This window comes from Pan paniscus, chromosome 8, assembly GCF_029289425.2.
Source record: "Pan paniscus chromosome 8, NHGRI_mPanPan1-v2.0_pri, whole genome shotgun sequence".
Classification (NCBI taxonomy): domain Eukaryota; kingdom Metazoa; phylum Chordata; class Mammalia; order Primates; family Hominidae; genus Pan; species Pan paniscus.
The window spans coordinates 29,264,054-29,291,488 of NC_073257.2; the positions used below are offsets into that span (position 1 = coordinate 29,264,054).

The 27,435-nt window shown below is 43.1% G+C and overlaps 1 protein-coding gene across 3 annotated transcripts in view; it reads left to right on the top strand.

Moving 5' to 3' along the window:
• The first annotated feature begins 15,834 nt into the window (after positions 1-15,834).
• Positions 15,835-27,435, top strand: part of PTER (phosphotriesterase related) — a 75,437-nt gene continuing 63,836 nt past the window's right edge. The window contains exon 1 of one of the 3 annotated variants that reach the window (XM_034930047.3): positions 15,835-15,977. The gene's annotated coding sequence lies outside the window, so the exon portion shown is untranslated. The remainder of the gene's footprint in view (positions 15,978-27,435) is intronic. The other 2 variants (XM_063607283.1, XM_034930046.3) reach the window with 2 other exon arrangements.

The following is a 27,435-nucleotide window of genomic DNA, read 5'->3' on the forward strand; positions in this document are numbered from 1 at the left end:
AAGTCACCCAAATGTGATTCTTCCTGCAGCACACTGTCAATTGATGTAATTACAGTGTGCAAAATAGTGGAGACCTTCAGAAATATGAAGTTACAGCCTAACAATACTCTGTGACTCTCCAGTGCTCTGAAGTTTAACAACCACATTTTAATTCCCCGGCTTCTCTATGGAGAATGGGTTAATTTCCTTATTTTAAAACCATTACTCAAAAGCACACAATTTTTAATTCTGTATTTGGAATTTATTCTTATGACGAGAGTTTCAGATTTGCCTCCAAGGAAAAGCACCTGTAATAGAACCCCCAGAAAATATTAATTTCTTCTGTAAAGTGAAGTGTTAGTCAAGACCCCGAATTTACATGTCAATACCATTCTAATTTTAAAATTAAGTTTCTCAGTTTAAAGAGATTAGGGATTCACTTGATCCTAAGAGAACTTTCCAACATCACCTCTCAGTATAACTGAATAAATTCAAAAGAAAGTGGTGATAGCACTTTTATTTTGGGAGATGAGCAGATCATGTCAGTATCATAATTCAACGAAGACGTGATACACACGTGGACTGTTATTTTGAACTGCATCCTTTTCCAAATGAAGGGAAAATGTGACTTGCTGTAGCAAGAGGGTTTTTTTTCTTCTTCCCACCTAAAGTCATGTTTTCCACCTTAATACTCACATTCAATTAAATATTTTCATGTGCGGTTTCTATCACCTGTCGAGAGGCACAATTTGCCTGTTATATGATGTGCTAACATATTTGTACCTTATCATCTGTTAATTAGTGTGACAGACTGAGACTTTTTTTTTTTTAAATTTACGGCAGCCCTTGGTGTCTAGGCTTAGGTTAAAAGTGCAGGCTGACATAACTGCTCTCCTTTTACACTTACTTGGTGTTCTCTGGATGCTGACAGAAATATTTTTTATGCTGATAAGCCAGGCTGTCCTGTTATCTAAAAGAGGAAAGAAGGCAAGCAAAAAATTTAGGGAAATAAACATTTCTATGATTGCATCCATGCCAGAAGGAAAGCAATAATCCCATCTCTGAGGGGTACAAATGATACCTTATTCCTACAAGATTTCTTGTAAAATATTGAATTTGCCTGATGTCCAAACAAAATTAGGTTGTCTTCTATTACTATAATAAATAATGTGAGTAATAATAGCTTGTCCTTTTAAAGAAGTCCCTGGTTAATTTCAAATCCTGTCTTTTCCACCTTTTTCTCTCCTTGCCTTTCTGTCTATGCCCCTACCAATCAGGAAGCCATCTTTAAATAAGGCTGGTTAAGGATTTTGAATGTGAACAGAACCACAGGAATCACTCGGTACAGGTGCAACTACAAGGTCAGGTGTGAGCCATTAAGAACCACATTAGGTGTTCATGCAATTCATTAGCAAAGCGCAACTCTCAAGCCAGGCAAAGGAAACTTATCCAACCTGCTAATCAGGTACAGAAATTCTACGGCAACACTCAGCAGCTCATGGTAGCATTTCAACAGAGCACAACATAAACAACTGTCTCAGAGCAGGCACGTAGTAGCCACCGGCATCTGCATTCTGACACCTTTGCCAGTGTTATTACTGGAACACAAAACTAGAGGCAGAGAGAAATGTGCCAAAATTAGCTGCAAAATAAGACACAACCAATATTCCTTTTCAAACCATTGATATCAAAATACTCAAAAGAATAAAGCAAGTTATTTAACATCATTGTCTTTAGTTACTGACTTACTATTTGGAGAGAAAGACAAAGCCAGGACTGCCTTCCATTTTCTTCTCCTCTTCATTTGCACTCCACACTCTGACAGTCACCTGCCTTCTTATCCCAAATCATCATTTGCTCTCGGACTCTAGTTCTCAGGTTTCTTTCTGTTGAATGACCTGAGTCAAGATGTTTCACTGGGAGAGTCCAAGCAGTATTGAGATGGAGGATCTATTATCCGCAATATTCCTTGGACACCATGGGGTTAACTGTGGTTCTGAAGGTTCAGTGGGACTTGCGGTGGATCCCATAGATCCTGAAGTCTTGGTGCTTAGGCTCTTGGTCTGCCCCTGTTCTAACTTCAACAGGGAAGCCAGTGTGGCCAGAACTGCCCCTATCAAGGTCTTACCTTCTTTGAAGAATTTTCCCAGCCCACGCTGTGCCTACAAAAACAGAGTCATTCTGTTTCTACAATATAGAGTTTCACCACTAAACCCTTGGGATCTCTAACTTAAGGAGCAGAGGAGCGAGCCAGGAACTCTTCTCAATCATTCAAAATCTGCCAAACGTAGGCAGGTGCCGTGGCTGGCACCTGTAATCCCAGCACTGGGAGGCAAAGGCGGGAAGATCGCTTGAGCTCAGGAGCTCACGACCAGCCTGGGCAATGTAGTGAGATCCCCACCTTTACCAAAAAAAAAAAAAAAAAAAAATCTGACAAACACAGAACAGTCTTTCAATAGGTAATTACTCTAGAAATTAGCCCTTTGGGAATTTTTATCCCTAAAAAGCTTAGAAAAAGTCAAGAGTATTGATTTGTTATAGCGGCTAACTGACATACTATGTGTTGAATACTGTTGTTGATTCTAGCGCTTGAAGGAACTTTTATAAGTGACTTATGTCTTATGTTCCATGTCTGCAAAGTACCGTCATTAACTTTAAAGACAACTTAAATTTGAGCAAAACTGTGTTAAGAAAAATGGCATTTGCTGTCACTTTGCAGGTCTGATTTTCAAAGGTAACACTTTCCCACTATTCTGTGTCCTGCCTGCAGGAGGTGGTAGTGGTGAAAGGCCTGCAGTACCGGATGTCTCTAAAAATAACAGAAGAATAATTAACATTGGCTGAGCACAGTGGCTCCTGCCTGTAATCCCAGCATTTTGGGAGGCCGAGGCAGATGAATCACCTGAGGTCAGGAGTTCAAGATCAGCCTGGCCAACATGTTGAAACCCCATTTCTACTAAAAATACAAAAATTAGCCGGGCATGGTGGCACACACCTGTAATCCCAACCTCTCAGGAGGCGGAGGCAGGAGAATCTCTTGAACTCAGGAGGCGGAGGTTGCAGTGAGTCGAGATCACGTCACTGCACTCCAGCCTGGATGACAGTGAGACTCTGTCTCAAAAAAAAAAAAAGAATAATTAACATAAAATTCAGGGGGGTGGCTGCCTGCAATGGGGAGGTGAGAAATGTGGCAGTGGGGAGATATGCAAAGAACATCAATGGCATTAACGATGCTGGGTTGGCTTCACAGCTGTTTACCTTATTACTAGGCCTTATAAATTACATAATATATATTGCATTATTCATCTGTATCAATTAAAAAAAAACCTGTGTGCTTGCCCTCAAATAAGAGCTGCCACATTTATGCTCCTTAGATTAAAAAAATAGTGTTTTTTTCTTTTTATTTTTTTGAGACCGGGTCTTGCTTTGTCACCCAGGCTGGAGCGCAGTGGGGCGATAATAGCTCACTATAGCCTCAAACTCCTGGGATCCAGCCATTTTCCCACCTCAGCCTTCCAAGTAGCTGGGACTACAGCATGCAACACCACACCTGGCTAATTATTTTGTTTTGTTGTTGTTGTTGTTGTTGTTGTTGTTGAGATGGAGGCTCGCTCTGTCACCCAGGCTGAAATGCAGTGGTGTGATTTCGGCTCACTGCAACCTCCACCTCCCAGGTTCAAGCGATTCTCCTGTCTCAGCCTCCAAGTAGCTGGGATTACAGGCATGTGCCACCACGCCTGGCTAATTTTTGTATTTTTAGTAGGGACGTAGTTTTGCCATGTTGGTGAGGCTGGTCTTGAACTCCTAACCTCAGGTGATCTGCCCGCCTTGGCCTCCCAGAGCGCTGAGATGACAGGCATGAGCCACTGCATCTAGCCCTGCTAATTATTTTATTTTTTGTAGAGATGAGGTTTTGCTATGTTGCCCAGGCTAGTTTCAAACTCATGGGCTCAAGCCATCCTCCCGTCTCAGCCCCGCAAAGTGCCGGGATCACAGGTGTGAGTCACCACACCCAGCCAAAGATAGTTCTTTATGAAAATGACCCAATCATCCTCACATCCTATTACCATCTAAATATCAGAATAATGAAATACTCTATTTTTAAACAGTTTAACGAATCTTAAGAAAAAGCATGCCAAAGCCTAATATGAAAGTTTTCCTATTACATCTGTTCCTATTAACACGTATTCTAACCTTAATCTCACACATATGCTGTGATTATGAAGTGCTTTCTGACTCACCCTGCTTCTCTAAAACCTCTCTCTGAGACTTCAGGCTCTTTGCATTAAAAGCCCTTTTGAGTTTGCTTATTTCTCCGCAGATGGTGATTTTTAAAAATCCCAGTGAATGTCCTTTGCCTCCTTCCAAGAGGAAAGGGTTGGACACTAGATTGTTTTTAAGATCTTCTTCTGGCTCTAAACATCTCTCATTTTGTGATAATCAGGAAGAGTGTTAGCTTTTCTTTCCAGCTTCCTTGTTATGAAAGCATCTGGTTCCTTCTCTGCACAATTGGAGAGAAAAAAGAATGCTTGAAATTAGGAATACCTTTGCTTTCTGACTCCTCACTTCTTTACTCTCTGATATGAGTCAAGTTTCCTTACTCACCAGAACACCTCCCACTGTGTCCCTCCACCTACACACTGGCCTCCCCTCCACACACCCATGCATGCACACATGACTGCATGCGCGCACACACACACACAGACGCACACGCAAACACCAGTATATAAGGAGCCTGGCTTCACAGGGTCTCCAGGTGAGTTTCCACTCTGTTTCTGCTGATCTGTACCTAACAATCCCTTGTCTAGATAACAGCTAACATCTGTTGATCCCTTTGCTATGCCCTGTGCCAAACACTTCACTTAGATTACTGGGTTGTTTTGTTTTGTTTTGTTTTAAGAGATAGGGTCTCATTCTGTTTCCCAGCTTGGAGTGCCATGGCGTGATCATAGCTCACTCCAGCCTCGAACTCCTGGGCTCAAGCAATCCTCTTGCCTTAGTCTCCCGAGTAGCTGGAACAATAGGAGTCTGCCACCATGTCCAGCTAATTTTTTTTTTTTTAAGAGATGAGGTTTCACTATGTTGCCCAGGCTGGTCTCAAACTCCTGATCTTGAGCGATCCTCCTGCCTAAGCCTCCCAAATAACTGGGATTGGACTACTAAGCAGTGCTTAGAGTTTGAGTTTTAGAGTCAGCTCGTCCTGGACTTACTGTCTTAGTCTGTTCTCATGCTACTGCAAAGCACTGCCCAAGACTGGGTAATTTATACAGGAAAGAGGTTTAATTGACTCACAGTTCCGTGGGTCTGTGGAAGCCTCAGGAAACTTAAAATCATGGTGAAGGAGAAGCAAACATGTCCTTCTTCACATGGTGGCAGGAAGGAGAATTGCTGAGCAAAAGGGAGAAAAGCCCCTTATAAAACCATCAGGTATTGTGAGAATTCACTCACTATCACGAGAACAGCAGCATGGGGGTAACTGCCCCCGTGACTCAATTACCTCCCACCAGGTCCCTCCCATGACACATGGGGATTATGGGAACTACAATTCAGGATGAGATTTGGATGGGGACACAACCAAACCATGTCAATTTGAATCTTGACTTAGCCATTTATTAGCTATGAGACCTTGAGCAAAAAGACTTCACATATCTGAGCGTCAGTAAAACGGGGATTATGTGCCTGTAAACTTTTAAAATGTTTACAAAAGCACTACTAGAATAGAGACTGGCGCACAGACTGTTAATAAATGATAGTTATTTTTGTCACTGTTATTATTGTTATTGCCACTATATTGACAGAGATTCCTAAATCATTGCACCTAGACTCTCGGTTCAGGGCCCTGATAACTTGGTTTTCCTGCCCACAGTCGCGGTGTTGGATCCTTTCTTCCGACCTTTGGATCCTGGGCTTCTGGCAGATGCTCCCTGCATGGTGATCGCTGAGGCTACCACACCCTGAGTCCCACCTACCCTCCTGTCTAAAAGCACTATTTTTTTCTTTCTAAGACGGAGTCTCACTCTGTCGCACAGGTTTGAGTGCAGTGGCATGATCTTGGCTCACCGCAACCTCCACCTCCCGGGTTCAAGCGATTCTCCTGCTTCGGCCTCACGAGTAGCTGGGACTGCAGGTGCGGCACCATCATGCCTGGCTAATTTTTGTATTTTTACTAGAGATAGGGTTTCACTATGTTGGCCAGGCTGGTGTCGAACTCCTGACCACAGGTGATCTGCCCATCTTGGCCTCCCAAAGTGCTGGGATTACAGGTGTGAGCCAGCTTTTTTTTTTTTTTAATGGAGCCATGCTCTGTTGCCCAGGCTAGAGTTCAGTGGTGCGATCTCAGCTCACTGCAACATCTGTCTCCTGGGTTCAAGGAATTCTTCTGCCTCAGCCTCCCGAGTACCTGGCGTTACAGCTGCGTGCCACCACACCTGGCCAATTTTTGTATTTTTAGTAGAGATGGGATTTTGCCATGTTGGCCAGGCTGGTCTCGAACTCCTGACCTCGGTTAAAATCACATTATTTACTCAATTCTGTTTGCTATTTCTGACTTCTCTGTACTTAAATCCTAATTACCCTCTCTTGTCTGGCAAACTCCACAGTGTTTTTCTAAAGACCCCAAATAAGACACTTTCATATTGTGTGTCATTTAATTCACACGCCAGTCCTACGAAGGTACAGGGTTTCTGCCATCCTCAACACTTAAACTCTGGCTTCCAGGCAGCTTCTTCAATTCTCATCGTCTCCCAGTGGGGTGGGATACGCACCTAATCTTCTTAGTCACAGGGCCATGCCTAGCTGCAAGAGAGGCTGGGCAATGTCATCTTTAACTGGGAGGCCATGAACCTCACTAAATTAGTTGTGTGACAGAAAAGGGAAAAGGATCTTTGAGACAACCTGGAGTTGGCCAGGGCAATGTAATAATATCCCCACTTTATATGAAGACACCATAGCTCAGAGATATTAAGAGTTCTCATAGCAAGAAAAGAGAGGAGCCAGAAATTGAAGTCAGGTCTATCTGACGGCAGAGCTACTTTCCAATGGACTGGTCTACACCGCCTGGTCCCCCGTGTTCACAGAGAATCCATGTGATGCAGCACACCCTGGCAGGAGATTCATTCCAAAGACAAGACTCTGATAGTTCCCCTTTATTCTAGCTAGGAGATTGAATCAAACTCTTTGGTTATTTTAGCTGCAACATAATTTTTATATATTGTATCTATGATTTTTATTTTTATATATAATTTTATATATCCTAGATGTTTTTATATATCCTAGATATTTTTATATATCCCAGATATTTTTATATATCCTGGTAATATTTACTAAGTGACACAATTTTGCAAACTACACATGCAGAGGAGTTCTTTAGTAACTAAAGCTGCCAAGACCTGTGTTCCTTACATAGTGCAATCAAAAACAGGACTTTTTTTTATTTTTTAAGAGACAGGGTCTCTGCTCTGTTGCTCAGGCTGGGGTGCAGTGGCACAATCACGGGTCACTGCAGCCTTGACCTTTCAGGTTCAAGAGATTCTCCCACCTAAGCCTCCCGAGTAGCTGGGATCACAGGTGCGTGCCACCATGCCTGCCTAATGTCTAGTTTTTCCATTTTGTAGAGACAGGCTCTTCCTATGTTGCCCAGGCTGCCCTTGAACTCCTGGACTCAAGTGATCCTCCTGCCTTAGCCTCCCAAAGCACTGGAATTACAGACATGAGCAACTGCACCCGGCCTAAAAACAGTATTAAACAAAGTTTCTGATTAGAAGTTTTAACTGACTCCATGGCAGAAAACTTTCTTTAGAAGACCTTCAAATGAAAACAAATTATTCATATTATTTAAAGATAAAAAGTCAAGGAATTTGATTTAGAAATTCAAGTTATCCTTGCAATGTTTGGTTGCAGACCACATTGTTTTTCAACAATGAGAACACCACCATTTGGCGTTCTTCACAGACACACATGCTCGAGCTTCCAGTTAATAAATAGCTTCCCGGCCATCATTTTGAGGGTTTAATTCCTTCTGTTTAATTAATCCAGCTCTCAACATTGTATTTATTAGAGACCAATAATCACATTATTGTGTGCTAATAGATGCCTCTAGTATTTAAATAATTCTCCCAAGGATTTGGAAGTCATCCTGGGACCTATTTAATATTAGTTATTAATGGCTTGCTAAAGAAAGGTGGTTTTCAATTTGCATACAGGTTCTTCAAATTCTCTTACTAGGACAAATACCATATTAATTAGGGTAGGCTATCTGCTGTAACAAATAATCCCCAAATCTCAGTGACTTACCACAATAAAACTACATTTTTCTTTCTTTCTCTCTCTCTTTTTTTTTTTTTTTTTGAGACAGAGTCTTTCTCTGTTGCCCAGACTGGAGTGCAGTGGTGAGGTCTTGGCTCACTGCAGCCTCTGCCTCCTGGGTTCAAGCGATTCTCTTGCCTCAGCCTCCTGAGTAGCTGGGATTACAGGTGTGCACTGCCATGCCTGGCCTACATCTTTTATTTATATCATTTATATTTATATCAGATGTTAGGGTTGGTAGGAGGGTTCTGCTCTACACAGCTCTTCAAATATAGCCCCCTGCCCTCCTGCAGCTGCATTCTACAGGTCCTAGAGAATTCTCTTTAGCCAGCCCACAGATGAACAAAGAGAGGAAGGATGGTTTTGATGGGCTGGTTCTGGAAGGAATATGTCTACTTCTCCCACATCCCATTGGCTGGAATGTGGTGGCAGGAACACAGACCTAACTGCCAGGGAGACTGGGAAATGTAGTATAGCTATGTGTCCAGGAGTAGTGGGAAACGGGTTCAGTGAGCACAGTCACCAAATACCATTAAGTCTCTGTCGCAAATACCAAAAGAAATTGCTAAGCTAAAAAATATGTAGGCTGGCCACAATTACAAATACCCAAAGAAATTGCTAAGCTAAAAAATACTTAGGTGGGGATTACGCCTGTAATCCCAGCACTTTTGGAGGCCAAGGTGGGTGGATCACTTGAGGTCAGGAGTTCAAGACCAGCCTGGCCAACATGGTGAAACCCTGTCTCTACTAAAAATACAAAAATTAGCTGGGCGTGGTGGCACGTGCCTGTAATCCCAGCTATACGGGAGGCTGAGGCAGGAGAATTGCTTGAACCTGGGAGGCAGAGGTTGCATGAGCTGAGATTGAGCCTTGTACTTCAGCCTGAGTGACAGAGTGAGTCTCTGTCTATATATATATAAAATACATATGTCTATATATAATATATATAATATGTATATGTCTATATATATCTATATTATATATAGATATATATATATCAACAAAGTGATTTGATTAACAAGTTTTTTTAAGTAATGATGATATAATTTAAAATTCTGACCCTTTCTTTAACACTAGCAAATATTAGTGAGAGTAATAGGTGTTCTAATTCGAGTTATTGCTGGTTATCGACACAGCCATCTAAAGTCAAATATTTTTTATTGTGGCAAACTATACACAACATAAAATTTACTATTTTAACCTTTTATTATTTTTGTTTTTAACCATTTTGAAGTATGGTTCAATATGGGTACATTCACATTGTTGTACAAGTACCCACACTGCTGCTCTTCTGAAATTTTTTATCATCCCAAACAGATAACAGCTCTTCATTTTCTTCTTCCCTCAGCCCCTGGTAACCACTTTTCTCCCTTCTGTCTCTGTAAGTGTACTACTCAAGGTATCTCATAGAAGTGAAATAATACAATGTCTGCTCTGTGTCTGGCTTATATCACATAGCAAAATGTCTTCCAGATTCATCTAAGCTCCAGCATTATCAGAATTTTATTCTTTCTTTCTTTCTTTTTTTTTTTAAAGATGAATTTTCTCTCTTGTTGCCCAGGCTGGAGTGCAATGGTGTGATTTCAGCTCATTGCAATCTCTGCCTCCTGGGTTCCAGTGATTCTCCTGCCTCAGCCTCCCAGGTAGCTGGGATTACAGGGGCCCGCCATCACACCTGGCTAATTTTTTGTATTTTCGGTAGAGACGGGATTTCACCACGTTGGCCAGACTGGTCTTGAACTCCTGACCTCAGGTGATCCACCCACCTCAGCCTCCCAAAGTGCTAGGATTACACGCATGAGCCACCGCGCCTGGCCCAGAATTTTATTCTTTTTTAAGGTTAAATAATATTCTATTGTGCCTATATGCCCCCTTTTTTTTAATAATCTGCTCATCTGTTGGACATTTGGGTTGCTTCCACCTTTTGGTTATTGTGAATAATGCTATAAAAGACTGTTTGAGCTCCTGCGTTTACTTCTTTGGTAGAATTCCACTAAGAAGTGGAATTGCTGGATCACATGGCAATTATGATGGATTTTTTTGAGGAATTGCCTGCCCATTATCCACAGCAGCTATAAAGTCAAAATATTTTTTAAGACAAACTTGTAGTTGGCTTCTACAAAAGGTTGTAAAAACGTACTGATGGAGACATAGTCCTGGATGAAAGGTTCACTCAGTATCGGGGTTGTGTGTTCTCAATCTGGCTCTTTAAGATCTAGAATGAGGTTAGGCGCCGTGGCTCACGCCTATAATCACAGCACTTTGGGAGGCTGAGGCAGGCGGATCATGAGGTCAAGAGATCGAGACCATCCTGGCCCACATGGTGAAACCCCCGTCTCTACTAAAAATACAAAAATTAGCTGGGCATGGTGGTGCATGCCTGCAGTCCCAGCTACTCAGGAGGCTGAGCAGGAAAATCACTTGAACCCGGGAGGCGGAGGTTGCAGTGAGCCGATACTGCCCTCCAGCCTGGCGACAGAGAGAGACTCCATCTCAAAAAAAAAAAAAAAAGATCTAGAATGATTTAAATTTCACTTTTCCTTTGCTTCTAAGTGAAGTAATAATATACATTGAATACTTAGTTGTATTTTCTGGGGGGTACAAAGAATAGGAATTTGATAGAAAACGATCTGTGTGTTCAAAGTTCTGTTCTAGTTCTCTTGTGACATTAGTATCTAATAGGTGTCCTATAAATGATAGGAATGGTTTATCACACCATGACTCAAAATTAAACCAAGAAAATCTCTGCAGCACTGTAAATTTCAGCTTCCAATTAACAATTAAAACCTAACAGCAACATCACTGATAGAATTGACATCATAGGTCCTGCTTTTTTTTCCTGCTGCTTATCTGATAATTATCTGGATTATTTTCTATTTTGCCCTCCCCAGATTGTTTCTGTAGACTACTTTTGTGTAAATATTTAAAACAACTAACTAGGGTGATGAAAACCTGGGTGTTTTCTAGAAGTTTAACCCAAATAGCAGGGGATTTGGAGGTTTGCTTTTGATTTCATTCTTTTTGCCAATTTAGTGTTCCCGGGTACAGGTACTGTCAAAATTCAAAGATACTATGAAAATGAGAAGCAAGTACTGTAGAAATGAGAGTGCATTTGAACTAAACCTTTAACTGAGAGATCGATTTGGAAACTCGGTTCCTTAATAATGTGATTTTCAACTTTGCTACTTCATCACAGACATACGACAGTACATTGATATTCTCGGTTTCAAAAATTATTTCCAAGTTAAGCTTCTCTAGGAAGAAAGACTGAAAAATAAAGTTGGGCACAAGCTTGATGCCAGATTATCATGTTTAACAGCAGAACGTCCTCAAGAACCCTTTTCACCCATTCTTGTCTGCCTATCCCAGGGCTAGTAGATTTTGAGTCCAGTAGTGAAGAATGTTTATTTTACTTTCTAAAAGATTCAATAGCATTTAGTGCTTAACTAACAACAGTGCTTAGTGAAATAGGATTACAGTATGTACACAGGTGCTATATGCTAAAAAGTTTTCCATTCTTGTGCATTGGATTTACATGATTTTCTCTACTGTTCTTTGTTTGTTTGTTTGTGTTTGTTTTTGTTTTTGCTTTCTGAGATGGAGTCTCGCTGTACCTCCCAGGCTGGAGTGCAGTGGCACGATCTTGGCTCACTGCAATCTCCATCTCCCAGGTTTAATCTATTTTCCTGCCTCAGCCTCCTGAGTAGCTGAGACTACAGGTGCACGGCATGACCCTTGGCTAATTTTTGTTTTGTTTTGTTTTGTTTTTTGAGATGGAGTTTCGCTCTGTTGCCCAGCCTGGAGTGCAGTGGCGTGATCTTGGTGCAATACATCCTCTGCCTCCCGGGTTTAAGCAATTCTCTGCCTTAGCCTCCCGAGTAGCTGGGATTACAGGCACCCACCACCACACCTAGCTAGTTTTGTGTGTGTGGGTGTGTGTGTGTGTGTTTTTTAGTAGAGACAGGGTTTCACCATCTTGGCCAGGCTGATCTTGAACTCCTGACCTTGTGATGCACCCGCCTCGGCCTCCCAAAATGCTGGGATTACAGGCATGAGCCACTGCACCTGGCCTGTTTTTTTTTGTTTGTTTTTTTTTTTTAGGGAAGATAGGTTTTCACCATGTTGGCCAGGCTGGTCTCAAACTCCTGGCCTCAAGGGATCTGCTACCCTGGCCTCCCAAATTGTTGGGATTACAGACGTGAGCCACAACACCTGGCCTCTGCCTTTCTTTGAACACACCTGTAGGCAATAATTTGAGAAAGTTCCTGAAATAAATCTCCTGCATATTAATTTGAAGTTTCTTTGTAGCTGCTTCTTTCAAGAAAGAAATAAAATCTTTTTACTAGTATCTTTTTAAGGAGTAAAGCCACAGAAATAAGAGCCTGCATTTGAAATCCATCACAAATCTTGCTCAGTGGATTTACTGTGGGCAGTGGAGAATTTAGTAACTTCCATAAAGAAAAACTAAAGTTTACTTTTCAATTTTTTTTTTTTTTTTTGAGACAGGGTCTCTCTCTGTCACTAGGTTGAAGTGCAGTGGCATGATCGCAGCTCACTGCAATCTCCACCTCCCAGGTTCAAGCAATTCTCATGCCTCAGCCTCCTGAGTGGCTGGGACTACGGGCATGCACCACCACACCCGGCTAATTTTTGTATTTTTAGTAGAGATGGGGTTTTACCATGTTGGCCAGGCTGGTCTCCAATTCCTGGCCTCAAGTGATCTGCCCACCTTGGCCTCCCAAAGTGGTGGGACTACAGGCGTGAGCCACTGCGCCTGGCCTGAAGTCATTTTTTAACAAGGACATCATGTATCATTTAACATCTAGCAGCATAGACTACTAAAATACGTAACATTATAAATAATGGACTTTCGAGCCTCTCCTTACCACCCACTGTCGGGTACACATTTATACAGCTCCATGCTTGTAGCACACACAAAGTGGGAGCCAGCACTGAAATCACTCCAGAAGCCTCCCTGGATCCATCTCCTCATTACAGAATCTCAGTGTGAGCCCGTCATTGCTACTAATATCCAACCGTCCCAGCACTCATGCCTCTGCAGTTCTTAACCCCTACAGTTATTCTTGTCTTTCCTACTCTTGGGCCCTATTTTTATCCCTTTTCTGTTTCTAGGATTTACCCAGCCACCCTCCTTAAGAACCAATTTTTTCCTCAGTATCTTCTCCCTGACTGTCCCTTACCAACCAACCCCTTTTCTAAATGACTTCTTGTACTTTTACCCTTAAAAAACAAAAAACAGAGAACGAGACCTGTATATCCTTTTCTCCTCCTTTTTTTCTGATTTAAATGAATTAATTTATTTCTATTAATCTCCTATCAAAGCACCCCATTCTCTCCTGGTGCGGTGGCTCACGCCTGTAATCCCAGCACTTTGGGAGGTCAAGGCAGGTGGATCACTTGAGGTCAGGAGTTCGAGACCAACCTGGCCAACATGGCAAAACCTCATCTCTACTAAAATTACACAAAATTAGCTGAGCATGGTGGGGCGTGCCTGTAATCCCAGCTACTCAGGAGGCTGAGGCAGGAGAATCCCTTGAAACCAGGAGATGGAGGCTGCAGTGAGGTGAGATTGCACCACTGCACTCCAGCCTGGGCAACAGAGCAAGACTCTGTCTCAAAAACAAACAAACAAACAAACCAAAAAAATTCCCCATTCTTTACTAAGAAGGCAAGTGTAGTGACTGATATCAACTAATCTGGGTCCCTAGTCCTATCCTTGAACAAGGTGCTTGTCTAAGTTTGTTTTCTTGTCTGTAATTGGAGGGAAATAGCTCCTGCCACATGCAGGTTGCTCAAAATCTTAAACAAAATAACATACACCTATTACAAAACCTGGTAGAGTTGGCCCCGATAAACATCATCTATTAATATTATTATTAAAACTCTACTTTCCTTTGAAATGACATCTGTAGCTTCTGCCCATCTGCATACCTATTCTCTTTTTTCTCAGAATTCAGGATAAAATTAATTGACTAGGCCTTGTGCTGTGGCTTATGCAGGTAGTCCTAACACTTTGGGAGGCTGAGGTGGGAGGATCCTTTGAGCTTAGGAGTTTGAGACCAGGCTGGGCATCATAGCGAGACCTCCATCTCTACAAAAATTACAAATATTAGCTGAGTGTGGTGGTGCACACCTGTAGTCCCAGCTGCTCAGGAGGCTGAGGCAGGAGGATCCCTCGAGCCCAGGAGTTCAAGGCTGCAGTGAGCTATGACTGCACCACTGTAATCCATCCTGGGCAACAGAGCCATTTCAAAATAATAATAATAATAATTGATGACAGCGTAATATGGTTGGGGTTCAGAAAATGATACCCCAAAATGAAGGCCTTAGAAGCAGCTCTCTCTAACCTCATGTCCTCCTGCCTCTGGCCCCTCATTCTAGAAACTGGAATCCCTCTTCCCCAAGGTGATTCACAGAAGCCAGAACCCCCCATCCCCAAAGCCAAGCATAAAACCTAAAAGTTTGACTCTGCGTGTCCCCTGCCTTTCTGTGTCAAAACTGGCCGTAAAGAAATTCTCTGCCCTGCTTTGTTTGACTGTAGGTCATAAGACCCCCATTCCAGAAAGGATCCTGCTCTATACCCAGAAGGAAGGAACACTGCACAGAAAAGCCAAAAAGAATCTAAACAGACAGGGCTTGCTCACTTAGTCTATTGGCATTAGATCAGACCCTTTTTATGCCATCGTAGTATCTATTAGGTTGGTGCAGAAGTAATTGCGGTTTTTGCCATTAAAAACCGCAATTACTTTTGCACCAGCTGAATACATGGCGGTCCATACTTTATTGAACCTAAGTGAAAAAATGGACCGTTTCCCCTGCATCTTTGGGTTTTCATTCTGAAGGCTCCCGGATCACATAAAGTTAAGATCTAGTATATTTGTATGCCTTTTCTACTGTGAAACTGCCTTTTGTCAGTTGATTTTCAGCAAACCTTCAGAGGACGAAGGAGAGGTTTGCCCTTGGCCCCCTACAATACCTAAAGGTATGACTCTTTACTGTGGCAGCTGCTCCAAGCATCATGTTTTGCCAACAGACTCACACATACTAAGTTTATTTCAGTCACAGCAAGTACCAGGGCCAGTTCAAGTGCTCTAGCACGGCACTCTAATTCTAAAGAGAAGGAAACGCGGCACCGGGGCAGGAAACAGTGACAAGTGGGAGCACAAAAACCAAAGTTCTCCGTATGCAGCATGAGGATCCAGAACCCACTGTGACATCAAATTGCCAGAGCACCACCTCCGATTTATTCTTGGGGAAAACTAAAAGAGCTACGGAATGCTCCCTTGTTCCAGACTGTTCTATGGAGAACTGGGATCTGGGGAAAATGCAACAGTTTCTTTCCGTTTGGGGATCTAGCCCCGAATTTTTCTCATTCAGCCAAACTACCGACAGTCAGACAGCGCCTGCAGGAGGGTGTGGCCAGGCAAAAACGCGGGGAACGGCCCCGGACCAGGGTGGGGCGTGGCAAGGGTTTGAAGGGCGTGTCCTACGAAGAGGTAGGGCTTGGCAAGGACCCACGGGGCGTGTCCTAGGACTCGGTGAGGGCGTGACCTCGGGCCAGGGGCGGGGAGAGAACCAGAGGGCGAAGTGGGAGGGCACAGGGGAGACTAAAAAGGCCAGGGAAGTTGGTCTGGCGGAAGTTCCCAGGGAGAAGGCAGCGCGTTGTACCCGAGGTAAGGCTTCTTGGAGTCAGAGCAGGAGCCGGAACTGTGGGCTCAGTAGGAAGAGTGGGGCCCGACGGCGGAGGCCGCGCGGCCAGGGTTCGCTGCAGAGCTCCACGCGAGGGTCCTGCCGGAAGGAAGGATTTTCTAACCGCTGCGCTTGGGCCCTGCCGCCTCTCCTTAAGTGCTTGAGGGACGTTGCAAAGAGCGCCAGTCGCGTGCGGCGCCAGCTCCCTGCGGCTCGACAGCAATGCCCGGGGGCGTCATCGGGTAGCTGTGCTAAGCCTCCTTTAATAAGCGGTTTTGTTTTGTTTTTGTTTTTGTTTTAAGATTCAGGGTCTGGCTCTGCTTCCCAGGCTAGAGTGCATTTGGCGCGATCACAGCTCACTGCAGCCTCGACCTCCTGAGCTCAAGCGAACTTCCTGCCTCAGCCTCCTGAGCTTCCTGAGTAGCTGCGACTACAGGCACGTGCCACCATGCCCGGTTATTTTTGTATTTTTTGTAGAGAGTGTCTCGCCATGTTGCCCAGGCTGGTTTCGAACTCCTGGGCTCAATCAGTCTGCCTGCCTCGGCCTCCCAAAGTACTGCCATTACAGGTCTATATTTTTTGACGGTTTGTAAAAGCTAATTACCAGCGGTCATATGTCTGAGTCCTGTGCACTCTTGCTTAATCCACTCTGCAGCCCTGTGAAGGATTCTAGTGATAACGACAAAGCTAAGGTACAGAAAAATTAGGCCACACTGCTGGAAAGTTTAGAGATGGAAACAAAGTTTAGAGGTGGAGTCTTTCTGACTCCACAGCCAGTGTGCTGTTACTCTCTTAGACTACCTCATTCTTTGTACATCACAAGTCAACAGGAATTAAAGGTATACCCTTACATAGGCAGTAAGAGGGGTTGCTGATTTAAAGAACTTTGGACCCAGAAAGAGTAGAGCCCTATTCTAGTTCTGGTTCCAGCTCAGTGACTTTCTACAAGTTGGTTTTCTTTTGCTTTTTTTAAAGCAGAGTCTCGCCCTTGCCCAGGCTGGAGTGCAGTGGTGCGATCTCGGCTCACTGCAACCTCCGCCTCCCGGGATCAAGCGATTCTCTTGCCTCAGCCTTCTGAGTGGCTGGGACTACAGGCGCGCTCCACCACACACAGCTAATTTTTGTATTTTTAGTAGAGACGGGGTTTCACCATACTGGCCAGGCTGATCTCGAACTCCTGACCTTGTGATTCACCCACCTCGGCCTCCCAAAGTGCTGGGATTACAGGCGTAAGCCACCGCACCCGGCCTCTTGCTTTTTAAGACTAGGTCTCATTCTTTCACCAAAGCTGGAGTGCAGTGGTGCTATCACAGCTCACTGCAACCTTCACTTCCCCGGTTCAAGTGATCCTCCCAGCTCAGTCTCCCACAGGTGCACACCACCGCGCCCGGCTAGTTTTTATTTTCTATTTTATTTTTTTGTATTTTTGGTAGAGACGGGGTTTTGCCATTTTGTCCAGGTTGGTGTCAAACTCCTGGGCTCAAATGATATGGCTGCCTCGGCTTCCCAAAGTGCTAGGATTACAGGCGTGAGCCACTGCACCTGGCCTGCCTCTTTTCTAGACACATTAAGGTGAGTGGTCTCAGGCCAGGCACGGTGGCTCACGCCTGTAATCCCAGCACTTTGGGAGGCTGAGGCAGGTGGATCACTGGAGGCCAGGAGTTCGAGACCAGCCTGGCCAACATGTGAAACCTCTTTTCTTCAAAAAATTAGCTGGGCATGGTGGTGGGCATGCCTGTAATCCCAGCTACTGGAGAGGTTGAGGCACGAGAATTGCTTGAACCTGGGAGGCAGAGGCGGCTGTGAGCTGAGATCACACCACTGCACTCCAGCCTGGGTGTCAGAGCAAGACTGTCTCAAAAAAAAAAAAAAAAAAGGTAAGTGGTCTCTAGGTCGCTAGTGGATGTAATAATCTATGGATTTATGAGGATAAGATCCTGATTTTACCATTTAATGATATTTTGGGCCAGTTTTTTTCCTTTTTAATTGGGCAGCCCTCAAACCAGAATAGATTGAGAGGGTCTTCCAGTTTTGGGTCATATTTGCTGCTGAAATTACAAGGTAGTCAGGAAGGGTCTGTTTATTCAATCAAAGATCAATAAATATGTATTTTGGAGGTCAGTAGCGGAGTATCCAGCCAGAAGGTGGCTAGTGAGACAGGAGGAAAATCAGGACAGTGGCTTTTCTGGAGGGACTTAGGGAAAGATCAGTTTCACCGGGCAAATTTCCCCTTCCCTGTGAAGGACAGAAAATACCTTGAATATGGCTAAAGTGAGAAGCATTTCTGAAAAAAAATGCAATTTAATATCCTTTGAAGTGTCAGTAAATTTTGAGCCAAATAGAAGCAGAGAGTAAGAGAACACAAAAATAGATCATTTAGAATCTGGAGAGGTACATGACCGTGTACTCAGTGCCAGGACTTGGCCATAGGATCCCTGTGACTATTTTAAGTTGAGTAAGCAGCCCTGATGCAAGGATTTTAGAGATTGTCTCAGTTTTAAGCTTAAAGACAAAATGATGAACTGTATAGCATGAGAGGAGCTTGGTAAATGTCCACCTTTGCTTCCATGTGCTTTAAAGTGTTCATACAGGAGGAATGTTTATCCTTAAATATCTTCTTTTTAAAATATTTATTTGTTTATTTATTTTTGTAGAGATGGGGGGTCTTGTTTTGTTGCCCAGGCTGGTCTTAAACTCCTGGGCTCAAGTGATCTTCCCACCTCGGCCTCCCAAACTGTTGAGATTACAGGCGTGAGCCACAGCACCCAGCCAACTTCAAATCTATTAAATGCCCTAGTAAGCCATATAGTAATAATATTGAGAATTTCTGATCAAGCTCGAGTCTGCTCAGTATCCCTATGAACTTGACTGAGGTAGTTGTTGAATATATTTTCATACATCAAATGTGGCTTTGTTCTGTTTTCTTTAGCTGTTCTTTCTAGTGTATTTTCAGTGGTCCAGGTTTTCCTAACAAGATTTTTTTTTTTTTTTTTTTTTGTGTGTGGCAGGGTCTCACTCTATTGCCCAGACTGGAGTGCAGTGGCCCTATCTTGACTCACTGCAACCTCTGCCTCCCGGGTTTAAGTGATTCTCCTGCATCAGCCTCCCAACTAGCTGGAAATATAGGCATGCACCACCACGCCCAGCTAATTGTTTTGTATTTTTGGTAGAGATGGGGTTTCATCATGTTGATCAGGCTGCTCTTGAACTCCTGACCTCAGGTGTTCCACCTGCCTCAGCCTCCCGGCATGAGCCACCACGCCCGGCCCTTAATAACGCTTTTATAACAAAAGGCTTCTCATTCATAGATATCATCTCTTAAAAAAAAAAAAAAAGAAAAAAGAATAAGAAAAATAAAATATCTGGTTCCATTTGGCATAAACTGGCTCTGTGGTTGTACCTAATTTGTCAAAACAATAACCACCTGAGTACAAATACCTCTGTGCCTGCTCAGCGTGAGAGCTGTGAATGTTAGCCATTTCCCTGTCTCCTTCCAGGCAGGTATGTCCATGTGACTTGTTTGGCTAATGAAACGCAAGTGGAGTGACCTGTGTCACTTCCAGGTAAAACTGTGTTAAAAGCCAGTGAAAGATTTGTCACAATCACTTTCCCTCTGCCACAGTGACCATCCAGATAGAGGCAGCGGTCTCAGCCTGGGTCATAGAGGACAGTGAGCGGAGCCCCCTGCCTTCCTGTGTTAGACATATTCGATGAGCTAGAAATAAACTTTTGTTGTGGTCAGACCCTGAGATTAGGGGATTTGAGTGTTACTGTGGCCTAGCCTGGTCAAGCCTGCGTAATGAATATTATCAGATAAGCTGCATGTATGCGGGGATTTCTGGCTCTGGTTTACCAGATACCTTGGGAGCTGTGGGGAGGGCCCTGAAAGAGGCTTGTCCTGTGAATCATGCTCCTTTTACTGTGTGGGAGATGGCAGGTGTGCTGTTCCCATCATGCTCCAGTCTGCTTTGTGATTTTAATCAAAAGTGGCAAAAATGGCATTTAGATGTTTAATTGCATTCTGTAAGGGCAGACCATGTTAAAGTGTAAAATAGGTAAAGGCTGTATGCCTGGAAGGGATAAGAATCAAGGCTTTCATTTTTACTTTGAAAAACACAATTTATATATTTTTAACAATTTTCAGTGCACTTCCAAGTTTTCCAATACAGAGGAATGTTCGTGGGTGAGTTGTGAAAAGATGATTCTTCCCAAATGCAGTTATCAGTGGATACATTTCAGAAATTATTTTGTCACTGAAGGACATTTGAAATGAATCATCCGTACTTACCCTTGACTAATAGTTTTTTTTCAGGCAGCTTCAAAGAGTATTTTAAATATGATTTCCTGGCTATCTGATTTCGGATCTAAGAGTATCAGACTTAGGTTTTGCTGTTAATGTCCTGGGGGCAGTGTGTTCACTCTTTTATTCTGAGTTAAACAGAAGGCAAGCCGGGAGCATTGTGCTTTGGACAGAGCTGTGCTGCATTCTTAGGGGACACTGGCTATAAATCCAGTCTCCCTAGAGGTTAACAATCAAAGTTCTCCCCTTATTATAGTCAGGCGAGTGATATGATGATGATAAATTGCTTGGACATGACTGGCCCAAGCACTAGTGTGATGAATTATGTTGTTCGGGGCATGACCGAAGATCTTCTATTGTCAGCTGGCAATGCTAAGTATTGGCAGTATTCATAAATAGCCTTTTGCCAATGGTGGTCTCTGCTTTACATATTAAATTCTCTGTTTTCACAGGTGGTGGTTCTTAGTCATCTGTGTCCTCCACTGAATTCACTTACATAATCAGCCTTTTTTTTTTTTCCTGTTCCCTACTTATTAAACAGGTGGGATGTGCTCACTTGTGTATGGTAAACACTGAGTTCTTTCTTCACAGAAACTGTTAAAAGAGTAATTATTAGTTCTTTTTACTAAATCCAGAGTAATAGCAACTTATCTTGCAGTGGCTTAATTGGGTAATTATTTGGTGTGTGAAGAGCACTTTGAAGAGAATATTGGTAAATATTGTTAATTTCGTGCTCTTTTATGTAACTGAAAGCCCATTGCGACCACAAAATCCTTGGTGTTACTGTGTACCCACAAAATTTCTTTCCTGATGTGGCTTACTATTTTCAAAATTATTTGTTTGTTGATTTTTAAAAACATTTTTTAAATTTTCATAAATTCTCAAAGTTATCTCATGTTTATGCCTTGACAATTCGACATGTCTCATCTCCTACATTCTTGCATATCTGAAAGGTTAGATGTTATCAGTCTTGCTCTCTAACAGTTTGGAGGACAGATAAAGCCCGACCATGTAATTGAGAAATTGAAATAAAGATTTATTTGGTCAGAGCCCATGCCCTGAGCTGTCATCTGATTGCCATCAGAATTTGTTTAAAAGTGTTAGGTTGTCCATGCACGGTGGCTCATGCTGTAATCCCGGCACTTTGGGAGGCCAAGGCGGGAGGATTGCTTGAGCTCAGGAGTTCAAGACCAGCCTGGGCAACAGTGAGACTCCCATCTCTATTAAATAAGTAAATAAGAATTAGGTTGACTTGCATGTGCCTGGCCAGCTCTTTTGACAGATTTTCTTCTCACTTTATAAATTCATAGCCTGCAGGCCAGGTGTGGTGTCTCATGCCTGTAATCCTAGCACTTTGGGAGACCAAGGCAGGCGGATCACTTGAGGTCAAGAGTTCGATACCAGCCTGGCCAACATGGTGAAACCCCATCTCTACTAAAAATACAAAAATTAGCCAGGCATACGTCTGTAAGTCCAGCTACTCAGAAGGTTGAGGCAGGAGAATTGCTTGAACCCAGGAGGCGAAGGTTGCAGTGAGCCAAGATTGTGCCACTCACTGCACACCAGCCTGGGTGACAGAGTGAGACTCTGTCTCAAAAAAAATAAAAATAAGATGAAATAAAATTTAGAGCCCCCAGGTGTAATTAAGGGCCATTTCTGTAGCTTAGATTAGATGACCTTGATTACTCACTATATTTGTTTTCCTAGGGCTGCCATCACAAAATACCACAAACTGGGTGGCTTAAACAACAGACATCTATTTTCTCACAGCTCTGGCAGCTGGAAGTCCCAGATCAAGGTGTCAGCAGTGTTGGCCTCTTCTGAGGTCTCTCTCTTTGGCTTGTAGATGGCCGTCTTCCCTTTTATGCATGTCTGTGTATTGATCTTTTATAGGGACACCAGTCCTATTGGATTGAGACCTACCCTAACAACCCCATTTTAACTTAATTACTTCTGTAAAGACTATCTGCAAATACAACCACATCCTAAGGTGCTGAGGGTTCGGGCTGCAACAGACAAATTTTGCAGGGAGATACAACTGAGCCCAAAATGCTACCCTGCAATAGTAATGGTCTGTTTGGAAGCTACTGTTTTTGGAGTTATTTTCTTTGATTGTTAAATTTGACCTTCCAAGTGATGACTACACATCTTTGGAGAATCTCCTCAGTTCAGGAACTTCTTTTTAACTAACATTACTTGGAGGAGAGCTTAATGCTTGTGACTTTAAACATTTATGTAATTAGGTAAAAAGGGAAGCAACATTATTAAATGAATTGGATAGAGTTCATCAAGCAGTTAAGAAAAAAATGTACATAATCAAGCGTACCTTGCAGTCTGAATGACAAACATCCAAATATTTGCTGTAACAACTCGCACATATTTTTACCAAAAATTTCCTCTCCGAATCAGAAACTTACTATGATGAGTCCATGTACTTACATGTACCATCAAAAAGGGCAAGAGGATCGCTAGAGTATGCTGTGGTCCTATCTGCTCTTTCTATAAAGTGGTATCTTGTGCTTATCTTGCTTAAATATGTTGTGTCTTACAATTATCACGATACTATCAACTGAAAACAGAAAGATCTCTGAGAAAAGATGTGAGCCTAGGAAGCTAAAAACTTTTTCTTTTTTCTTTTTTTTTTTTTTTTTTTTGAGATGGAGTCTCGCTCTGTTGCCATGCTGGAGTGCCTTGGCGCTATCTCGGCTCACTGCAACCTCTGCCTCCCAAATTCAAGCGATTCTCCTGCCTCAGCCTCCCGAGTAGCTGGAACTATAGGCACGTGCCACCACGCCCAGCTAACTTTTATATTTTTAGTATATTTTCAGCATGTTGGCCAGGATGGTCTCAATCTCTTGACTCGTGATCTACCCGCCTCGGCCTCCCAAAGTGCTGGGATTACAGGCATGAACCACCGCACCCGGCCTCTTTTCTTTTTTTTGAGATGGTGTCTTGCTCTGTCACCCAGGCCGGAGTGTGGTGGTGATCATAGCTCACTTGAGCTTCTGGGCTAAAGCGATCCTCCTAAGTAGCTGGATTACAGGTGCTCAATACCTCAATACCACGCCTGGTTAATTTTTTTTTTTTTTTTTTTTTTGGACAGAGGACCTACAGGGAACTTTATTCTCGTGCTGTTGTCTTCACTGGGGCACTACCCCTCGGGAAGACCAGGTTGGCTCCTGGCACAGGGATGCACCTGGTTAATTTAAAAACATTTTTTTTTAGAGATGGGGTCTCACTCTGTTGCCCGCCCAGGTTCGTCTCCAACTCCAAGGCTCAAGTGATCCTCCCACCTCGGCCTCCCAAAATGCTAGGATCACAGGCATGAGCCACCACACCCAGCTAGCAAAGCTCTTATATTCAAAGAAATATTGGGGAATGTGAAGGCACAGAAGGCCTCAGTTTGACATTATCTGTCCATATCTATAATGCATACTATCTTTGCTTCTGACGAGCTTTTACAATGTTCCCTCAGAATAGAATAATAGGGTTTTTTTTAATCCTTAAAAGAATCTTACATAGTAAACTGGTAGTCAGAAATATTAGAGGGTTGTTACGTGGGTATGTAAGAGTATATAAGTAAAACTTGGGGTTTTGAATGGGCTGTAAAACACTTTTCTCTTTAAAACTGTTTTAAGTGGAAATGTATTATTGAAGCTGTGTGATGGATGAGTAGGGGTTCACTACACTGCACTCTCTACATTAGCGAATTTTTGAGAATGTCCATATTAAAAAGTTTAAATAAAAGTTATTTTTTAAAAAGGAGAATAAATGAGTGAAATATATGGCCTCCTGTGAGGCAAAATTCGATACCTCTATAAGGGACACATTAAATGAGGTATGCATGCCTATGTTAGACAATATTAAGTCGAGTATGGTTTTAACTACCAATCGCTCTGTAGAAAAGTATTGTTGAGGCTGAGCGTGGTGGCTCCTGCCTGTAATCACAGCTACTCAGGAGGCTGAGGCAGGAGAATGGCTTGAACCTGGGAGGCGAAGGTTGCAGTGAGCCGAGATCGCGCCACTGCACTCTAGCCTGGGCGACAGAGTGAGTGAGATTCCATCTCAAAAACAAAAAAGAAAATTATTATTGAAACCCTTATCCAAGAGTAGCTGGAAGAGCATCTTTCCTAGTTTTGGCCTAGATTATTTGAGACATTTTTTATTTATGCTTCTCTGGCATATGACATGTCTATTACTTCCATGAGTCAGTGCCTTTCTCCCAGTTAGCATTTCCCAGGCTCTCAGGCTGCAGTGTCTCCAAGTTCAGTCTTTGATTTCAGAGCCTATTAGCCATGGCACAAATCCAGTGAACACAGAAACTTACAAAGAGGCCACTTGTCTCCGATGCACTGATGCACCATGCGTGGCTAGTGCCTTCTGCCCAATGTCTTCTCTGAAAACATTCCCTGCTGTTGTAGGAAGGATCCTACAGGCTGACACCAAGGAAGCCATGCTCTCTCCTGGGTGTTCTTCAGAGGACACTGCCTCCTGAGGGGCTGACATGGCCAAAGCCCATCCAAGTCCTCTCAGCCTCCATATCTAGGATGAGAAGTTGTCCTGGGCCTGTGAGTCTCGCTCACATTTCTGCATAAGTGTCAGGCCTGGCATAGATGATTCCCTTTTGCTGTGGTGCTGCTTTGAGCTTGCCCCGTTATCATTTAGTAAAGTGCATCTTCAAGAGTGTTTCTCTTTCTCCTGTGTGCCAGATATTTTGGAGCAGCTCAGTGCATAAGTGGTAAAGAATTTGCTATTTCCAATACTGACATTACTGAGACTTTGACTTGCAACCATAGTTGATCTTGAATGTTCGGGGGTGGGGAGAAGGCTCTTACAAATAGAGGTGCAATGCACGCCACCCCACCCCAACATTTTTTTTTTTTTTTTTTTGAGACAGAGTTGGTCTGTCGCCCAGGCTGGAGTGTAGCAGTGTGATCTCGGCTAACTGCAACCTCCACCACCTCCCGGGTTCAAGTGATTCTTGTGCCTCAGCTTCTTGAGTAGCTGAGATTAAAGGCATGCACCACAATGCCTGGCTAATTTTTTTGTATTTTTACTAGAGACGTGTTTCCACCATGTTGGTCAGGCTGGTGCAGTGCCCCTTGTTGATGTTCATTCCTCTCAAGTGTTATCTTTTCACTCTTTGCCTGTTAGTGTAGTTGGATAGAGAGATCAAACTATTTCAAGCTAGAAGTTCAAGTTTAAAATGTTCTCCATGAAGACTCTACATAGTCCCATTTGTGTATTGAATTTAATTGTTAGATTTGTTATATATATTATAGAACATATGCAGTTTCTTAGCATTAGAAACATTTCATGGACTGTTGCTACTCGTTATTGTTGCCATGGTGAGGTCAAAAGGCTTAATTTTTAAATTCTTTCTTTTTTATTTTGATAGACCACCAAGATTGTAAGACATTTTTGTTTGTTTGTTTGTTTTGTTTTGTTTTGTTTTTTTGAGACAGGGTCTCCCTCTGTTGACTCAGCTGGAGTGCATTGGTGCGATCTCGGCTTGCTGCAACCTCTGCCTCCCGGGTTCAAGCAATTCTCATGCATCAGCCTCCCAAGGAGCTGGGAATACAGGCATGTGCTACCATGCCCAGCTAATTTTTGTATTTTTAGTAGAGACAGGGTTTTGCCATGTTAGCCAGGTTGTTCTTGAACTCCTGACTTCAGGCGATCTGCCTCCCTTGGCTTCCCAAAGTGCTGGAATTACAGGTATGAGATAGCATACCCGGCCTTTTTTTCTTTTCTTTTTTTTTTTTTTTGAGTCAGAGTCTTGCTCTGTTGCCCAGGCTGGAGTGCAGTGGTGCCATCATAGCTCACTGCAGCCTTGAACTACTGGGCTCAAGCGATCCTCCCACCTTAGCCTCTCAAATAGCTAAGACGACAGGCGCATGCCACACCTGATTTTTTTTTTTTTTACTTTTGTAGAGATAAGGTGTCACTGTGTTGCTCAGGTCAATGTCTTGAACTCTTGGCCTCAAGTGATCCTCCAGCCACAACCTCCCAAAGTGCTAAGATTACAGGTGTGAACCACTGCACTAAGCCTGTAAAATATTTTTTATGTGGAATTTTCGTAATGCATTATGTAGTGACACCAGTTTTTTTGTTAACCTGTTTTCACTTCTCTGTTTTTATTTTTGTGTTAGTAATACCTTGGTCAAAATAGGTTTACATTCATTATTACTATATAACATAACAATTTCACATTAGCATTAAGGACAATTTTTTATAAGTTGTTTCTATACGAAGAATGATGTATTAAATTTTAGACTTTTTATCTATAAATATGGGAAAGCTTTGTAAGTGGCTATACTATCTCTGACTATAAGGTCTTGGTCCATATTCTTTACACCATACATCGTATTTATATATATGCCTGCATATATTCATGCCTGCATATTGTGCAGAACCACCTGTGAACCAGATCCTAGTCTTCTCTTCCTCTGTCAACTGATCATAGGGAGCTCCCCATGATACCATTGGTGCAGGCTGGGGAGAGAAGGCTGGGTGGCAGGATTGGAGACCATGGGCATTTGAGCCACTTCCTCATATAACTTACTTGTGTCTTCAGGACCCGTTCGAGCCCAATCACTTATATACCACTTCCATTTGATGATGGAATGCTGCTGTGCACACCCTACTTTCTGGCTAGGTGGGTCAGAAAGCACTGAGTTCATGATAAGCAGTTCAGGTCACATGGTGACTTGATGACCCATAGTTAAACATTCAGTTTCTACCAAAGCCCAGTAACTGGCCAAGAGCTGTCTCTCAAAAGGACACTAGTTATCTGCAGAAGATGGCAGGGCCTTGCTCCAAAATCCCAGAAGCCTCTGCTGTGATTCCCCTATGGGAGCCTGCCAAGGGCTCCAAACAGCATCCCTATCTGCCACTGACAGCTCGGGCACCATTGGATCTGCTGGGTCATGTGGTCCAAGTGGCAGAGGAGCTTGCATAGTAGCCTGGACCTGTTGCAGAGACTTCTCCTGTTCTGGACCCCACTCAAAACTGGCAGCCTTTCAGGTCACTTGATAAATGGGTGGGAGTAACACAACCCAGTGAGGAACGTGTTGCCTCCAATAGTCTAAATAGGCCCACTAAGCATTGTGCCTCTTTCTTGGTTGTAGGAGGGGCCAAAT